Genomic DNA, 17,777 nt, shown 5'->3' on the forward strand with positions numbered 1-17,777 from the left:
GAGGTGGTGAAGATTAATGAGTGGTCAGTCCACGTCAAAGGCATGGGCTTCACAAGTCAGTGCAGTAGAGGTGATGAAGATTAATGAGTGGTCAGTCCACGTCAAAGGCATGGGCTTCACAAGTCAGAGCAGTAGAGGTGGTGAAGAGTAATGAGTGGTCAGTCCATGTCAAAGGCATGGGCTTCACACGTTAGTGCAGTAGAGGTAGTGAAGATTAATGAGTGGTCAGTCCACGTCAAAGGCATGGGCTTCACAAGTCAGTGCAGTAGAGGTGGTGAAGAGTAATGAGTGGTCAGTCCACGTCAAGGCATGGGCTTCACAAGTCAGTGCAGTAGAGGTGGTGAAGATTAATGAGTGGTCAGTCCACGTCAAAGGCATGGGCTTCACAAGTCAGTGCAGTAGAGGTGGTGAAGAGTAATGAGCGGTCAGTCCATGTCAAAGGCATGGGCTTCACACGTTAGTGCAGTAGAGGTGCTGAAGAGTAATGAGTGGTCAGTCCACGTCAAAGGCATGGGCTTTACAAGTAAGTGCAGTAGAGGTGGTGAAGATTAATGAGTGGTCAGTCCACGTCAAGGCATGGGCGTCACAAGTCAGTGCAGTAGAGGTGGTGAAGATTAATGAGTGGTCAGTCCATGTCAAAGGCATGGGCTTCACAAGGCAGTGCAGTAGAGGTGGTGAAGATTGATGAGTGGTCAGTCCACGTCAAAGGCATGGGCTTCACAAGTCAGTGCAGTAGAGGTGGTGAAGATTAATGAGTGGTCAGTCCATGTCAAAGGCATGGGCTTCACAAGTCAGTGCAGTAGAGGTGGTGAAGAGTAATGAGTGGTCAGTCCACGTCAAGGCATGGGCTTCACAAGTCAGTGCAGTAGAGGTGGTGAAGATTAATGAGTGGTCAGTCCACGTCAAAGGCATGGGCTTCACAAGTCAGTGCAGTAGAGGTGGTGAAGAGTAATGAGCGGTCAGTCCATGTCAAAGGCATGGGCTTCACACGTTAGTGCAGTAGAGGTGCTGAAGAGTAATGAGTGGTCAGTCCACGTCAAAGGCATGGGCTTTACAAGTAAGTGCAGTAGAGGTGGTGAAGATTAATGAGTGGTCAGTCCAATACAAGGCATGGGCGTCACAAGTCAGTGCAGTAGAGGTGGTGAAGATTAATGAGTGGTCAGTCCATGTCAAAGGCATGGGCTTCACAAGTCAGTGCAGTAGAGGCGGTGAAGATTGATGAGTGGTCAGTCCACGTCAAAGGCATGGGCTTCACAAGTCAGTGCAGTAGAGGTGGTGAAGAGTAATGAGTGGTCAGTCCATGTCAAAGACATGGGCTTCACACGTTAGTGCAGTAGAGGTAGTGAAGATTAATGAGTGGTCAGTCCACGTCAAAGGCATGGGCTTCACAAGTCAGTGCACTAGAGGTGGTGAAGAGTAATGAGTGGTCAGTCCACGTCAAGGCATGGGCTTCACAAGTCAGTGCAGTAGAGGTGGTGAAGAGTAATGAGTGGTCAGTCCACGTCAAAGGCATGGGCTTCACAAGTCAGTGCAGTAGAGGTGGTGAAGAGTAATGAGTGGTCAGTCCACGTCAAGGCATGGGCTTCACAAGTCAGTGCAGTAGAGGTGGTAAAGAGTAATGAGTGGTCAGTCCTCGTCAAAGGCATGGGCTTCACAAGTCAGTGCAGTAGAGGTGGTGAAGATTAATGAGTGGTCAGTCCACGTCAAGGCATGGGCTTCACAAGTCAGTGCAGTAGAGGTGGTGAAGATTAATGAGAGGTCAGTCCATGTCAAAGGCATGGGCTTCACAAGTCAGTGTAGTAGACGTGGTGAAGATTAATGAGAGGTCAGTCCACGTCAAGGCATGGGCTTCACAAGTCAGTGCAGTAGAGGTGGTGAAGAGTAATGAGTGGTCAGTCCACGTCAAGGCATGGGCTTCACAAGTCAGTGCAGTAGAGGTGGTGAAGAGTAATGAGAGGTCAGTCCACGTCAAGGCATGGGCTTCACAAGTCAGTGCAGTAGAGGTGGTGAAGAGTAATGAGTGGTCAGTCCACGTCAAAGGCATGGGCTTCACAAGTCAGTGCAGTAGAGGTGGTGAAGAGTAATGAGTGGTCAGTCCACGTCAAAGGCATGGGCTTCACAAGTCAGTGCAGTAGAGGTGGTGAAGAGTAATGAGTGGTCAGCCCACGTCAAAGGCATGGGCTTCACAAGTCAGTGCAGTAGAGGTGGTGAAGATTAATGAGTGGTCAGTCCACGTCAAAGGCATGGGCTTCACAAGTCAGTGCAGTAGAGGTGGTGAAGAGTAATGAGAGGTCAGTCCACGTCAAGGCATGGGCTTCACAAGTCAGTGCAGTAGACGTGGTGAAGAGTAATGAGTGGTCAGTCCACGTCAAAGGCATGGGCTTCACAAGTCAGTGCAGTAGAGGTGGTCGAGAGTAATGAGTGGTCAGTCCACGTCAAAGGCATGGGCTTCACAAGTCAGTGCAGTAGAGGTGGTGAAGATTAATGAGTGGTCACTCCACGTCAAAGGCATGGGCTTCACAAGTCACTGCAGTAGAGGTGGTGAAGATTAATGAGTGGTCAGTCCACGTCAAAGGCATGGGCTTCACAAGTCAGTGCAGTAGAGGTGGTGAAGAGTAATGAGAGGTCAGTCCACGTCAAGGCATGGGCTTCACAAGTCAGTGCAGTAGAGGTGGTGAAGATTAATGAGAGGTCAGTCCACGTCAAGGCATGGGCTTCACAAGTCAGTGCAGTAGAGGTGGTGAAGATTAATGAGTGGTCAGTCCACGTGAAAGGAATGGGCTTCACAAGTCAGTGCAGTAGAGGTGGTGAAGATTAATGAGTGGTCAGTCCACGTCAAAGGCATGGGCTTCACAAGTCAGTGCAGTAGAGGTGGTGAAGATCAATGAGTGGTCAGTCCACGTCAAGGCATGGGCTTCACAAGTCAGTGCAGTAGAGGTGGTGAAGATTAATGAGTGGTCAGTCCACGTCAAAGGCATGGGCTTCACAAGTCAGTGCAGTAGAGGTGGTGAAGAGTAATGAGTGGTCAGTCCACGTCAAAGGCATGGGCTTCACAAGTCAGTGCAGTAGAGGTGGTGAAGAGTAATGAGAGGTCAGTCCACGTCAAAGGCATGGGCTTCACAAGTCAGTGCAGTAGAGGTGGTGAAGAGTAATGAGAGGTCAGTCCACGTCAAAGGCATGGGCTTCACAAGTCAGTGCAGTAGAGGTGGTGAAGATTAATGATTGGTCAGTCCACGTCAAAGGCATGGGCTTCACAAGTCAGTGCAGTAGAGGTGGTGAAGAGTAATGAGAGGTCAGTCCACGTCAAGGCATGGGCTTCACAAGTCAGTGCAGTAGAGGTGGTGAAGATTAATGAGTGGTCAGTCCACGTCAAAGGCATGGGCTTCACAAGTCAGTGCAGTAGAGGTGGTGAAGAGTAATGAGAGGTCAGTCCACGTCAAGGCATGGGCTTCACAAGTCAGTGCAGTAGAGGTGGTGAAGATTAATGAGAGGTCAGTCCACGTCAAGGCATGGGCTTCACAAGTCAGTGCAGTAGAGGTGGTGAAGATTAATGAGTGGTCAGTCCACGTCAAAGGCATGGGCTTCACAAGTCAGTGCAGTAGAGGTGGTGAAGATTAATGAGTGGTCAGTCCACGTCAAAGGCATGGGCTTCACAAGTCAGTGCAGTAGAGGTGGTGAAGAGTAATGAGTGGTCAGTCCACGTCAAAGGCATGGGCTTCACAAGTCAGTGCAGTAGAGGTGGTGAAGATTAATGAGTGGTCAGTCCACGTCAAAGGCATGGGCTTTACAAGTCAGTGCAGTAGAGGTGGTCGAGAATAATGAGAGGTCATTCCACGTCAAAGGCATGGGCTTCACAAGTTTGTGCAGTAGAGGTGGTGAAGAGTAATGAGTGGTCAGTCCACGTCAAAGGCATGGGCTTCACAAGTTAGTGCAGTAGAGATGGTGAAGAGTAATGAGTGGTCAGTCCACGTCAAAGGCATGGGCTTCACAAGTCAGTGTAGTAGAGGTGGTGAAGATTAATGAGTGGTCAGTCCACGTCAAGGCATGGGCTTCACAAGTTACTGCAGTAGAGGTGGTGAAGATTAATGAGTGGTCAGTCCACGTCAAAGGCAAGGGCTTCACAAGTCAGTGCAGTAGAGGTGGTGAAGATTAATGAGTGTTCAGTCCACGTCAAAGGCATGTGCTTCACAAGTCAGTGCAGTAGAGGTGGTGAAGAGTAATGAGTGGTCAGTCCACGTCAAAGGCATGGGCTTCACAAGTCAGTGCAGTAGACGTGGTGAACAGTAATGAGTGGTCAGTCCACGTCAAAGGCATGGGCTTCACAAGTCAGTGCAGTAGAGGTGGTGAAGAGTAATGAGTGGTCAGTCCACGTCAAAGGTATGGGCTTCACAAGTCAGTGCAGTAGAGGTGATGAAGATTAATGAGTGGTCAGTCCACGTCAAGGCATGGGCTTCACAAGTCAGTACAGTAGAGGTGGTGAAGATTAATGAGTGGTCAGTCCACGTCAAAGGCATGGGCTTCACAAGTCAGTGCAGTAGAGGTGGTGAAGATTAATGAGTGGTCAGTCCACGTCAAAGGCAAGGGCTTCACAAGTCAGTGCAGTAGAGGTGGTGAAGATTAATGAGTGGTCAGTCCACGTCAAAGGCATGTGCTTCACAAGTCAGTGCAGTAGAGGTGGTGAAGAGTAATGAGTGGTCAGTCCACGTCAAAGGCATGGGCTTCACAAGTCAGTGCAGTAGACGTGGTGAACAGTAATGAGTGGTCAGTCCACGTCAAAGGCATGGGCTTCACAAGTCAGTGCAGTAGAGGTGGTGAAGAGTAATGAGTGGTCAGTCCACGTCAAAGGTATGGGCTTCACAAGTCAGTGCAGTAGAGGTGATGAAGATTAATGAGTGGTCAGTCCACGTCAAGGCATGGGCTTCACAAGTCAGTACAGTAGAGGTGGTGAAGATTAATGAGTGGTCAGTCCACGTCAAAGGCATGGGCTTCACAAGTCAGTGCAGTAGAGGTGGTGAAGATTAATGAGTGGTCAGTCCACGTCAAGGCATGGGGTTCACAAGTCCGTGCAGTAGAGGTGGTGAAGAGTAAAGAGTGGTCAGTCCCCGTCAAAGGCATGGGCTTCACAAGTCCGTGCAGTAGAGGTGGTGAAGAGTAAAGAGTGGTCAGTCCACGTCAAAGGCATGGGCTTCACAAGTCAGTGCAGTAGAGGTGGTGAAGAGTAATGAGTGGTCAGTCCACTTCAAGGCATGGGCTTCACAAGTCCGTGCAGTAGAGGTGGTGAAGATTAATGATTGGTCAGTCCAGGTCAAAGGCATGGGCTTCACAAGTCAGTGCAGTAGAGGTGGTGAAGAGTAATGAGTGGTCAGCCCACGCCAAAGGCATGGGCTTCACAAGTCAGTGCAGTAGAGGTGGTGAAGATTAATGAGTGGTCAGTCCACGTCAAAGGCATGGGCTTCACAAGTTAGTGCAGTAGAGGTGGTGAAGATTAATGAGAGGTCAGTCCACGTCAAGGCATAGGCTTAACAAGTCCGTGCAGTAGAGGTGGTGAAGATTAATGAGTGGTCAGCCCACGTCAAAGTCATGGGCTTCACAAGTCCGTGCAGTAGAGGTGGTGAAGATTAATGAGTGGCCAGCCCACGTCAAAGGCATGGGCTTCACAAGTCAGTGCAGTAGAGGTGGTGAAGAGTAATGAGTGGTCAGTCCATGTCAAAGGCTTGGGCTTCACAAGTCAGTGCAGTAGAGGTGGTGAAGATTAAGTCCAAGATTGTGGCCCTCCGAGTGAGTAGGGCCTGTAATCTTTTGTTGCAGTCCTCAAGTCTTTAAGTCTGATAATAGTTTTGCTACTTCCATATCTAAAACATCTTCTCCATGATAATTAAAATCCCCAAGCAGGAGAAATGTTTGTGATGACAACACATAAGTCGCTAAATAAAATAGTCAGGTTCCAAACAACTAGTCTGCTAATTTGCTCCAACAGCTCTGGATGTGGGGCTTGAAAGACTTATTCTGCTCAATCGGGGAAGTCCTGCTGCAGACCGGGATGTCAAAAAGATACAGCACATTCTATAAAACAAGCATTTGCAATGCAATGGTCTCGGCATCATTAATGGTAGAGCTATTGGCATTGCTCATGACATTTTTTTTTTCTTTAAATCACAAATAAATGGCATTGTCATTAACATTGCCAATACACAGCACTTTGCACTCAACAGCACACAATGCTCTGCACACTCACTGCTCTGCACACTCACTCTGCACTCACTACTCTGCACACTCACTCTGCACTCACTACTCTGCACACTCACTCTGCACTCACTACTCTGCACTCACTACTCTGCACACTCACTCTGCACTCACTCCTCGCCACTCACTCCTCTGCACTCACTCCTCTGCACTCACTACTCACCACTCACTACTCTGCACTCACTACTCTGCACTCACTACTCTGCACTCACTACTCTGCACTCACTACTCTGCACTCACTACTCTGCACTCACTACTCTGCACTCACTACTCTGCACTCACTACTCTGCACTCACTACTCTGCACTCAGCACTCACTACTCACTACTCTGCATTCACTACTCTGCACTCAGCACTCACTACTCACTACTCTGCATTCACTACTCTGCACTCAGCACTCACTACTCACTACTCTGCATTCACTACTGACAGACAGAGAATGATCAGCCATGAATAGAGAGTATGACAGTAGCTTTGAAATCAGTGTGAGGTTTAATGGGTTGTCCTGATTACATGTGGATGTTGTGCAAGTATTAAGCAGTGAGTGGTTAGAGGACAACTGCAAGTACAGATGAAGCTGATTGCTAATGTACAGTTAATAGTCTCCAACAATGATGACAGAAATGTTGGGTACTATTGATTCAAGGACACTGTCAATGTTTGTAGCACCTGAAGAGAATTAGAGAAGCAGGCATTAGCCATGAACTAGGTGATTATCATTGTTAAATGGTATTTGAAGAAGAAAGATCGATAGGTGCCTCATTAGGAACAGGGCAATACCTACACCGGCACCTTTGTTTATCAGCTGTGGGAAGTCAGAAATGTTTGCATTGGTAACATGGAGAGCTGTATGTCAAACAACCTCGGTCGACGAGGGCTGGGCACCGAGCGGATGGTTGAACCCTGCCCGAGCAGAGCCATGATGGCGTCGGTGGAACCTGCGATGTGTCGGTGACGACACGGAGAGCGGGCCGGTACGGCGGAATTGAAGTGCTGTGGTCCTTCAGAGAGCAGCGGTGCGGATCCCAGAGCGGACCGAACAGAACAGCTAAGGAGGCGATCGCAGGGCGGCGAGTATTGAGGAAGCCGCTTTGCCCCCGGGAACGCCTGGTGACGCCGTGGCTGTAGAGGAAGAGGCAGACAGCAGTGCGGTGGTCGGCGGCGCTTAATGCTGTCGGAGACCTGCTGGGATATAGCTGGAGTCACCCCTGCCTGGAGCCCAAGACTGAGAGGCTTACTAAAGGGCTGACCAGAGGCTCTAGCCGCCATCGTGGGAGACGTGCTGAGCAGGGGAGCGGTGGAGACCCCAGCACTCATTCATGCCGGCCCCGGATCGGGCGCTCCGCCTCAACAATACCACAGGTGTCTATGCTGAAGTGGGTGGATTGGGGGTGCCAAAGACGCTGGGAGGTGCCTCTGCGAGAGCGGGTCTTGTACTCACGACGGTATTGGATGGCGGAGGGCAGCGGTGTAGCCAGTGGGGGTGCTGCAGAGCGGGGAAGGGACCCTCCGACTTCAGAGATTGGGTCAGCGGTGTAGGCTGGAGGTATGGCGGGGCATCCTGTTTACTGCCATGGTTGTGCTGCGGCCGGAAGTCAGGCACGGTCGCCTGTGACAGGGGCGGGGCCACGTCCAGACCGGAAGAGGAGGCAGGCGCAGTGAAATGCGTCTCGTGCCTGGGGCTCCTGTGAGCGGTGTGGAGCCCCGGGCAGGAGGTTGGGCGCCGCGTGCTGAGCAGAGTCCCCGACATTGGCCAGGTAAGTTCCAAAAGGCTGGGGGGGGCTTGGTGCACTTGTGTGTGTGTGTGTGCGTGTATGCTCGTGTGTGTATGTAAGAGTGCGACGGTGATGGCGGGGGGGGAGGGGGGGCCTCGGTGCACTTGTGTGTGTGCGCGCGTGTGTGTATGTGTCAGGGGTGGTGTCTCTGTATGTATGTATGTGCGTGCGTGCATGGGCGCTTGTGTGTGTGTGTATGCGCATGCGTGTGTGGTGCTTGCGCTTCCCAGGAGACAGCGCCTGGCCACAGCGCGCGTTCCAGTTACAAATCGCCTGGAAGGATGCGCGCGGCCGGGACTGTCTCCTGGGAAGCATAGTCGCTAACAAAAGATCTCGGCGGAGACGCGCTTCCGCGCGTTGACGCCGAGACCTAAAAAACATAAAGATGGTTTGTACAATAAAAACAGAAGCAGACAAGTTTTTGTCTTTAAAAGTATTAAGAAGTACTAATGCTCTGTTTTCATTTGCCTGCAAGGTCCGCTTTGTATTCCTTATATATTTCTCTGAGAGAAAGCACGAGTGACTGAGCGAAAGGGCTATAGATCTGTTACCACAATTCCTGGAGGGAGACGGGGTAGTCATGTTCGGTGGCTGCCAAAACCATTTTCTACCTTACTAGGTTTAGGGATGCTTATAGTTTTGTTGCTTGCAGTTGCATTATTTTTCTGCTTTACTGAGTGTGTTATACTCATTTTTTTCCTGCACTTGTACTTTGCGGGGCTGTTCCTGCCCGGGTGGCCATTTTGTTCGGCTACACTCTCCCTCCGGGAGGCGCTCTAGTCGCTGCAGGGGTCCTGCCTAACCCCTACTCAATGGCCCCAGATCGGACGCGTGCAGCTCGCTTAATTTTCCCAATGGCCCCCAGCGCCGGGATGCCTTCAGGTAGCTGTGCGGTTTACAAATACTGGATTTACAAGTTACTATTGCTATGAGCTCTGGCCCTGAAGTAGCTGCAGCTTTACTGTTTAACTATGCTATAGCCAGGAAAGACAGGTGGTGGCATTGCTATAATTTATAAAAAGTCCTAAATGTGCAAATTTGAAGACCTGCCATTTACGAGCTGTGAGGCAGCTTTATTTAAGCTTGTCCTGACCCCTAAGCTCACCTTCTCAGGCATACTAGTTTATCGTCCCCCTGGGCTGTCCGGTCCATGGGCTTCATCCTTTCCTGACCTAATAACCCCTTTTCTCTTAAATGCCGCCAACTTCTCCATCTTGGGCGACCTTAACTTACGCTTGGATGACTCTGCATGTACTAACAGCGCTACTTTTATCTGGCAGCATTGAATATTGCACTTTGCAACTCCGGTCCCATTCATGTGGCCGGCCACCTACTGGACCCTATTTTCTTCAGTTTATCCAACATTCAAAGCCCACCAGCTCTTCCCTTATGTTGGTCTGATCACTTTGCGATCGGCTTGGTTTCGAGATCTCAGTGAACTCACCTGTAGCCGCGCCTAGCATCAGGAAACCAACTATGAACTGGGGAAAACTGGACATTGAAGCTCTCAATAAGATTCTGTCTTCCAATGCTCCTATCACAAAACAAATGTCTATCACTCTTTCGGGTGTCGTCCAAAAGTGGCTTTTACATGCCATTGATACCTGTCTTCCACCCTCCATTAAGAAGGTGAACAACCATCGCCCCCTTGTCCCTTGGACGTCCAACAATATATAAAAGCCTGCCCAGTGTGCGCACGACAAAAGTCCTCCCATTCATCCCCTAAAGGTCTTCTACAACCATTGCCCATACCTCCGCTTCCCTGGCATACTATCAGTTTGAACTTCATCACAGATTTGCCTAAATCCCATAACTTCACTGGAATTTTAGAAGTTGTGGATATTTTGTCTAAAATGGGGCACTTTATTCCCTTACAAAAACTACCAACAGCTACAGAATTTAGTGAAGTGTTCTTAAACCATATTGTAAAACTACATGGCCTTCCCAGTAAAATAATTTCCGACAGGGGCCCTCAATTCGTTTAAAAATTCTGTGTAGGAAGGTGGATACCTGACTATGGTTGCCCCCAACTTTTTTGCCTAGTGTTTAGCTGGTTTTCGACATAGTTGGACTGGGATCCTGCTATTCAGGGCCCCAGGCTTCCTGCTCTCTCTGTTAAAATGGACTCCATGTACCCTAGGTACATATCTGATTGGATACTGGGTCACCTTATCAGCCCCTGTACAGTGTACCTTAAGTACCCAGGGCATAGGTATACCCAGGGCCTACCAGGGGCTGCAGCATGTATTATGCCACCCCTGGCTGGCCATCCCTAAACTGACACAACTGGCTGGTAGTACAGCTGGGGCAAGGTGGTGTAATCACCCTTTGCTATAGATATAGTATACCTATATCTAACCTAAAATGGACACATAGATTCCTATAAGTCACTCCTATGGTAGGCCTCATCAATCCTGGAGGCAGAGTGCTTGGAAATATGTGAGATTGTGCTCTAGCATGAGCTGAGCCTGTCTGCAGCTTTCGGAACCATGTCCTTAGGCTGTTTCCATGATAACGCTATACCATATACTCTTAAGTGCATTATAATCCTCGCGGTTATTTGCTAACTTAGGTATAGCATTATCAAAACATATTGAGTAAGGTGTCATACGAATTGGAATACTACCCCCTCGCCAGTTCTGGCGACGGGGGTAGCATTCCACCCTTCTAGAGGGTCAAGACATGTACAGAACCAGAACCCCAGTTAAACTTAAACAGAGCCTCAGCATCACAAAATGGATGCTGCCACCAGACACAAGTCTGACCTTTGCTGCTGGGAGTCCTTCCAGCGAGGGAGGCTTGGACAAAGGGCTTCCTGTCCGGGGAGGTGCCAGCACCACCCCAGACATGACTTTGTGTATTAGGGAGGACCAGGCTGAACAGAATGAGACATGCCTGGGGCACACAAGGTGTCCCGTGCATACACTGGTTCAAACCAGTCGATGGGGCACTCCTGCTCCAGCTCTGGTGCGAAACCTGACAAAGGAAAGGGGGTGTAACGACCCCCCTTCCTGGTCCCACCCAGGGGAGGGACCTAGTCGTAGTGCAGCCCCCTTTAGCCGGATAAAGGTAGGAGCTGGTCTCTTAGAAATTAGATTACTCTTGACAACTTCAGAAGAAGAAACTCTTGACCCTTCGACGTTCTGCTCCTCAGAAGATGGAAGAATCTCCCCTATGGTCGGGGAGTGACCATCCTGTTCCGCAGGCACCATCAAGCATCTTTGCGGTTTGCTGCAACGTCCTTCCTCCAGGAACAAGACTGCCCAGCTCGACGAGAACCGGATCTTCAGACCTCTCTGACTTCAACCTGCCTCCACAGCACAGCTGGGACCCGTGGGTGCGACGAGACACTTGAAGCCGGCCATCTTCACAAGCCTGCATTGTGCTTCCAGCACGACCGCCGAGGGATCCTCGAGTGAGTGCATCAGGGTTTGAGAAGCCCTACACCTAAGCAGCACCTGCACCAAAGACCAGCCCCCCAGCATCCACGAGATCTGCGTGGGGCCCTTTTGCCTGGTTGCTGCTGACCCGGTTGGCTGGTCACTTGCCGGCTGGCTAGTGACCTCTGAGACGACGACCCAAACGAATCAACACTGCTGGTCTGGTCCCCCAGACTGGCCCTTACTTCCCTGCAAAGGAGAAGTACCCCGGACCCTCCTGGTCCGCACCAGACGCCATCTTTGCTCCACCGCGTGGCTTGCATTTGCCAAGGCCTGTTGACCAGATCGACGATCCAACACCGCCAACAGCAGCAGACTTCGTGGGACAGCTTGCGCCCCCAGCCTGGTCGTCGAGAACAGCTCCTGGTCCGCGCAGCTTCAGAGTCAGGCGTCCACTCTTCATCCTGATCGAGGCAAAAGCATCTGGTTCCCTCCTGGTTCCGGTATAGTCACTGGCTAGTGACTGAGACTCTGTCCCCTTCCCTTTCAGGACTTCTTCTTCCTTGATCCATCCTTGGATCACTCTGGACACCTCCATCTGGTCGCCTGCCAGCAACTCTTACTTCAGGCTCCATTGGGATCAACACAGAAACCCAACATACTTTCAGCCCTATGCACCCGCAGTCCGTGGGTTAGGTAACTAAGGCATCTGGGTGCTGAAGTCTGTGTCCACTATCCTAGTGTCCAGGTCCACTGTTGTTTTTCCCTTAGCTAGTTGGGTTCGTACGGAATCCGTAACTCTTTAAACAGTTAGATCCATAGACGTTGGTATGCATCTCGCTTGTGAGTCTCCTCTCTGCATGTGAGTCCCGTGGGCCTCCTGCTCCTACTTTCTTCAGTTGGTAGCGTAGTCCCAGCGATCCTCTAGCCTCTGGATCCTCTCACTGTTCTTCTTTTCCTCGCATTCCATTGTATTGAGTATATGGTTGTCGTGCCCCTAAGGCACTCGTGTAATTATTGTGGATACTCGTATTTCTTTTTAGTAATTGTCATGTGCTTAGGCCTCTGACCTCATAAAGAGTTCAGAGGTATTTTGTTATAAATAAATAGACAGTTTATTTTCATATCAACTTGTGTGGTGTCTTTTCATTTGGTATTCAAAGGTTATATGTGGTAAAACAGCTGGCTTTACATGCCATTCAGAGTTTAGCCTAAAGACTGTTCTTGTCCATGCTACTAGGATAGCTGGTCTATAAGGTTGACTTACAACCAATCACCATAAGGGTTGTTTGGACTGATACAAAGTGATCCCTAGAATTAGTGAGCATTATATATCAGGCCAACTTCTCACATTCTGGAGTCAGTTGTGCAAACATTTAGGAATGGAAATAGCATTATCCTCCGCTTTTCACCCACAGACTGACGGCCAGACAGAAAAAGTTAATCAATACCTTGAACAAAGTCTACGGTGCCTAACCTTCATTATATCGGCTCATTGGGACGAGGTCCTACCATTGGCAGAGTTTTCATACAACAATAGCTATCATGCAGCTTTAGGCTGTTCCCCTTTCTTTTTTATAACAGGCTTCCATCCACGATCTATTCCTGCCATCCTTCCAGATTTATGCCTGCTGTGACCGAAAGATTAACAGAATTGCGGGAATTTCAAGAACAAGCCAAGCGTAGTTTAGCCAACAATAAACAAAAAGGTCAAATTATCAGTCGATAAACACAAAACACCAGCATCACCCTATAAAGTAGGGGATCTCGTCCGGTTATCAACCAGAAATATCCAGATTGAAGGCCCCAAAAAACTAAAACCTAGGTTCATTGGCCCCTTTCCCATAAATAACATTTTGAATCCAGTTTCAATGAGATTAACTTTGCCCTCGGAATATGCCATCCACCCAGTTTTTCGTGTATCTTTGCTCAAACCACATGATCCGTTGTAGTGACTGAGGTATTGGTGCTTTTTTGGCTCGGTTATGACCGTTGCCCACCACCATCTCATTATATGCTGCTGTCATTCGAACATGTATGGTGTTTTGTCCATTCCCAACCTTTATTTCACCTAGTTGATAGGGCTTGCCTATAGACTTTGACAGCTTTATGTCCCCTTATATGCTGCTTTTCGCTCTTTTTCGGGCCTAAAGGCCTATGCTCGAGCGATGCCATGTTCTTTTCTGACACCATCCTGCTAAGCCTCTTTAGGTGAAACGCAATGTTTTAGTTTCAATGTGTTGTTCGCTAGTAGTGAACCAGCAAGCACTGGTTCTTATCGGAGAAATGTGCTCTCTTCGCGCTGGAGCCATAACAAACGCTTGGCCAGCTGCTGTTGTGTGCCTGGTACGGAAAGGTACAGGAATCTCATGAGAACGGTAGGCGGGTTCTTCTAGAAGCTTCGAGAGAGAGCTACATTCTATATTAGTGAAAGCGGGTCCAAGTGAGGGTGAGATGACTATCTGGTGGTTTTGGCAGTCTGGTGAAGCATCACGGTGCAGACGTGCAGTCGTGTTTGTGGAACAGAGAGTCCTGACCCAACCGAAGAGGGAAAGAGAGACTGACCTGTCTTCAGATTGCAGATGTCTAATAATATGGTGAGGTGTTCCATGTATGACTAATTTTATCTAATTATTCCTTTATTTTCAGGTTCTATATGTGTGTATGTGTATTAATAAGTCATTTCTTTCTATGTCCTTTCATCATTGTGTAATAAAAGACCCCAATTTGCATTAATTCCATTTGTTTGTTGTCACTAAGAGGGAGTGTGGGTTCTTCTTAACCAGGTGCTGTCGTATAGAAGGATGGGTGATTCCCTTCTTACAGGTAACTGATGATGGGAAGGTGCGCTGCTCATGATTAGGGATGACTACATGGGAGAATATATCATTTGTCCTTATTCTCTGTGGAGGAAGGTCGGCCTCTTTTTTACCAAGTGCTTACAGAGGGATGTGCTAGTTCCCCTCTTATGAGTAATTGTAGATACGGAAGGGAAATCGGCTCCTAAGCAGGAATACCTAAATTGCTGGTAGACCAACCCAACATAGCGTAAGAGCTATGTACTGATTTTCACCGGAAGGTGTTGCTGATTCGCACCAGGGTGCGTTGCTCGCGTAGGTGCGCATTGATCGTCGGAAGACGTTGCTGACTTGATTTGATATTTGATTAGTCGGAAGACATTGCTGATTTAATATTGATTCGTCGGAAGACGTTGCTGATTTGATATTGATTCACACCAGGGTGCATTGCTCGTGTAAGTGCGCGTTGATCGTCAGAAGACGTTGCTGACCTGATTTGATATTTGATTCTGATTCATCGGAGGACGTTGCTTTACATACCCTCGGAGCTATGATCTATAGTATCTTTAGTTATTTATGTTATTCCTTTCTCAGATAGGTAATCTAAATGTGGTGTTTTGTTGTTAGGCGTTCTGGGAAGGGACTGTGATGAGTAATTACTTTATAGCTAACTAGCTGAAACACCAGAAAAGTAGGAAAATATCAGTCATTACATCCGTCCACACGAAAAGACAACCCTCCTCCACCTGTTGTAGTTGGAGACAATATTGCATATGAAGAAAATCGCATTATAGATGCAAAACGTATACATGGTCGATTACAGTATTTAATTGACTGGAAGGGTTATGATGCGTCAGAAAGATCGTGGAAACAGAAACACATGTACATACTCCAAGATTGGTCAGATCTTTCCACGCCTTGCATCCGGAAAAACCCTGTCACATACGAAGACCTTTTGTGTGTGGGGGCAGGAGGCATTTCCTGCATGTGTAAACGGTCTTGGCATGTACACGTGAATTACTTGGGAAAGATCTAAGGCCCAAATCACCTTCACCTGCACAAGTGAGAAAACCTGAGACCCAAAGCTATTTAAACCCCACCCACTTGGTTCCCGATGCTTTGCTTCGTGCCTAAACACTCACCAGACTCCGGACCTGGGTGGCAGATCATCCGAAGCTCTTCAGCGCTCCACCCTGCTTCCTTCCCTGTCTTCACTCAGTGTCTTCGGCTGTGTTCTTGCTGCCCGGAGCACATTTCAGACGTTCCTTCCTGTTTCTGAATTTCCGGCTCCAAATCCTCTCCCGGCACTGTTTCCGATTTCCTGCAAAAGAGAAAAGAAAAGAGAATCAACAAAGGGTTGCCAAGCAACACCTCGCTCTGAATGGTAAAGCGTTAGCATGCTTGAACACATACCAGTAAGAATTTAAACTTAATGAAAGCTGTGGCAGACCTCTTGACCTTCTATAAATCAAGAGAACGTTTTAAAACTCTTCCTGAAACAATCCAAGGACTTGAAGGACATTGAGTAAGTGAAGAATGTTAAAGTAAAACAGATATTTGTGTAAATACCTTGAGTCTGATTAGAAGACTGAAAGGGAACAGAGAGCTCGATTGTTATTATTATTTATATATATTTAATGTGAAATTACGTAGCAAATATTGTAAAGGAAATCAGTAACTCTTGTGATAATTTGAGCAATCACAGATTATTAGTGCACCTGTAGTGTTTTTTTTGTTTATTCTTTCTTTTAGTTTCAAGAATCCTCAAGAGAAAAGGTCAAGGGTAATTCAGGTATACCCAATTAAGAGTTCCAAAGCAGATGTTTGACTTAAAGAAGTGATTTAGGGTGTTCAGATTAATCGGGTACATTTATCAGATTATACACGAGCTGAAAACTGAAGCCCAGTAACACTTTGTCTTTCTCGAGAGACATTCTAAACGAATTGTCAAGTCGGTCTACAAGAATCCAGTGTGTCATCTCTTTTCTCTCATCCCTATTCCCCCCTCCCCCGGGGTTCGATCAGGGCGGCAAGTGAATCTTATCCTTGCCTCTCCGGTGGAGTTCAGAAGGAGTTGGGTAATAGCAGCATCAAGGAAGGAATAACCGGAGTACAGGTGGGTGAATTCGTGACACCCTGGGCCCCAGGGACCACCACCTCCAAGGGGCTTTGTACTCATTGGAGGGGGGGGGGGGCGCGAAGCCCCCATTCTAGAGCCCTTGATGGCCTGGGGACTATCATCCCCTAGGGCCAGCTGCAATGTCTCCCGCCATGCCATAGCAAACTCTGCTTTGCTTCTTGGAAGCGAGAGCAGGAAATCTGCTCTCACTTCCAAGAAGCAAAGCTTAAACACTGTTTCATACCTGCTAATTAAATTGCTTTCTGATAACAGAAACTAGCCAGTCCTCCTTTGGAATACATAAAAATGTGCCTCTTTCAGTTAGCCCTCTATGAAAACAGGGACACAAGACAAATTTCTTGAAAATTGAAAAACCGGGGTTGTCCTGGTAAATCCGGGGCACCTGGTCACCCTAATCACACACGCACTTCATAACCTTTGTTTTTCTACAACATTCACTCTTTTTTATATCCCCATTTTTTTCTCTTGCTTTGTTTTCTTATATCTATTCTCTGCATATCAGGTTTCAGAGAGGCCCTTCCGGGTCGCAGAGTTAAAAGGGTCTTATCTAATGTATGGTTCATATGAGGGCAGATGGAGTCACATCAGGGTACATAAAAGTAAACAGCCCAGTGCAACCAACTCCCAGTGCACCGAAGGTTAGGGGTCAAAGTGCAAAATACTCCAAGGACAGAGAACATAGGCACATATATTGTTAGTGCAGCAGGCACAGTGGCACCAGGGCTGAAGAAGAGGTGAGAGCCGGGGCCATGGCCAAGCCGGAAACCAAGATGGTTGCTCAGCTTTGAAGCTCTGCCAGCAGTCGTTGCAACAACGTGAATTCCCGCTATCCAGCGTGGCTACCGGGCAGGGAGAAGACGCCTAAATGCAGCAGAAGGGATCCTGATTAAAAGTCTCCCTGCGGTGCTGCGAGAAAACAACCGGAACGGCAGAAATCGGTGACTCCAGACGGAAGGACGACTTTCAAGATGGCGGCATCGACGATATGAGGAGACTCCGGGTGCGGCGGCGGAGGGACTGAGCCAGCAGCTGGGGTGCTGTGAGTCACCGGGCCATGGACTGGAGCGTTGAGCGGCCACATTCTGGGCAAAGCGGCGCTCGGTACTGGCGAGAGGTCCGTTTGACCTCCGGTGGTCCGAGCGCGGCACTTTTATGTCTGCGTTGATCGCAGGGGCACACAGGGACGGTGCCTGTGATCATTCCCTCGTCGACACCTGGTACAGCATTTCCGAAGCTCCTTTGGGAATCTCCTCCCCGCATTTGCACTCGCTCGGCCGCGGCCTGTGCTGTTCTCCCCCTTTTCCCCGTAGGGCTCCATTGTTGTAACCCTACCTTGCGTGGCTGCGCTGCTCCCGGAGCGAAAAACGGAATCCGAACCTCAGCCATGTCTCTGCCCCAGCCACCAATTTATGCTGCAGTAAACTTGAAACATTAACTGCTGA

At 48.8% G+C, this 17,777-nt stretch overlaps 1 long non-coding RNA gene across 3 annotated transcripts in view; it reads right to left on the reverse strand.

The window, feature by feature from the left end:
- Positions 1-17,777, reverse strand: part of LOC147737922 (uncharacterized) — a 288,729-nt gene that overhangs the window by 251,852 nt on the left and 19,100 nt on the right. For all 3 annotated transcript variants that reach the window (XR_015304735.1, XR_015304733.1, XR_015304734.1), the window contains exon 2: positions 15,338-15,516. This is a non-coding gene — a long non-coding RNA (uncharacterized LOC147737922). The remainder of the gene's footprint in view (positions 1-15,337; positions 15,517-17,777) is intronic.

Source organism: Lissotriton vulgaris, chromosome 1_1 (assembly GCF_964263255.1).
Source record: "Lissotriton vulgaris chromosome 1_1, aLisVul1.2, whole genome shotgun sequence".
In the NCBI taxonomy this organism is placed as follows: domain Eukaryota; kingdom Metazoa; phylum Chordata; class Amphibia; order Caudata; family Salamandridae; genus Lissotriton; species Lissotriton vulgaris.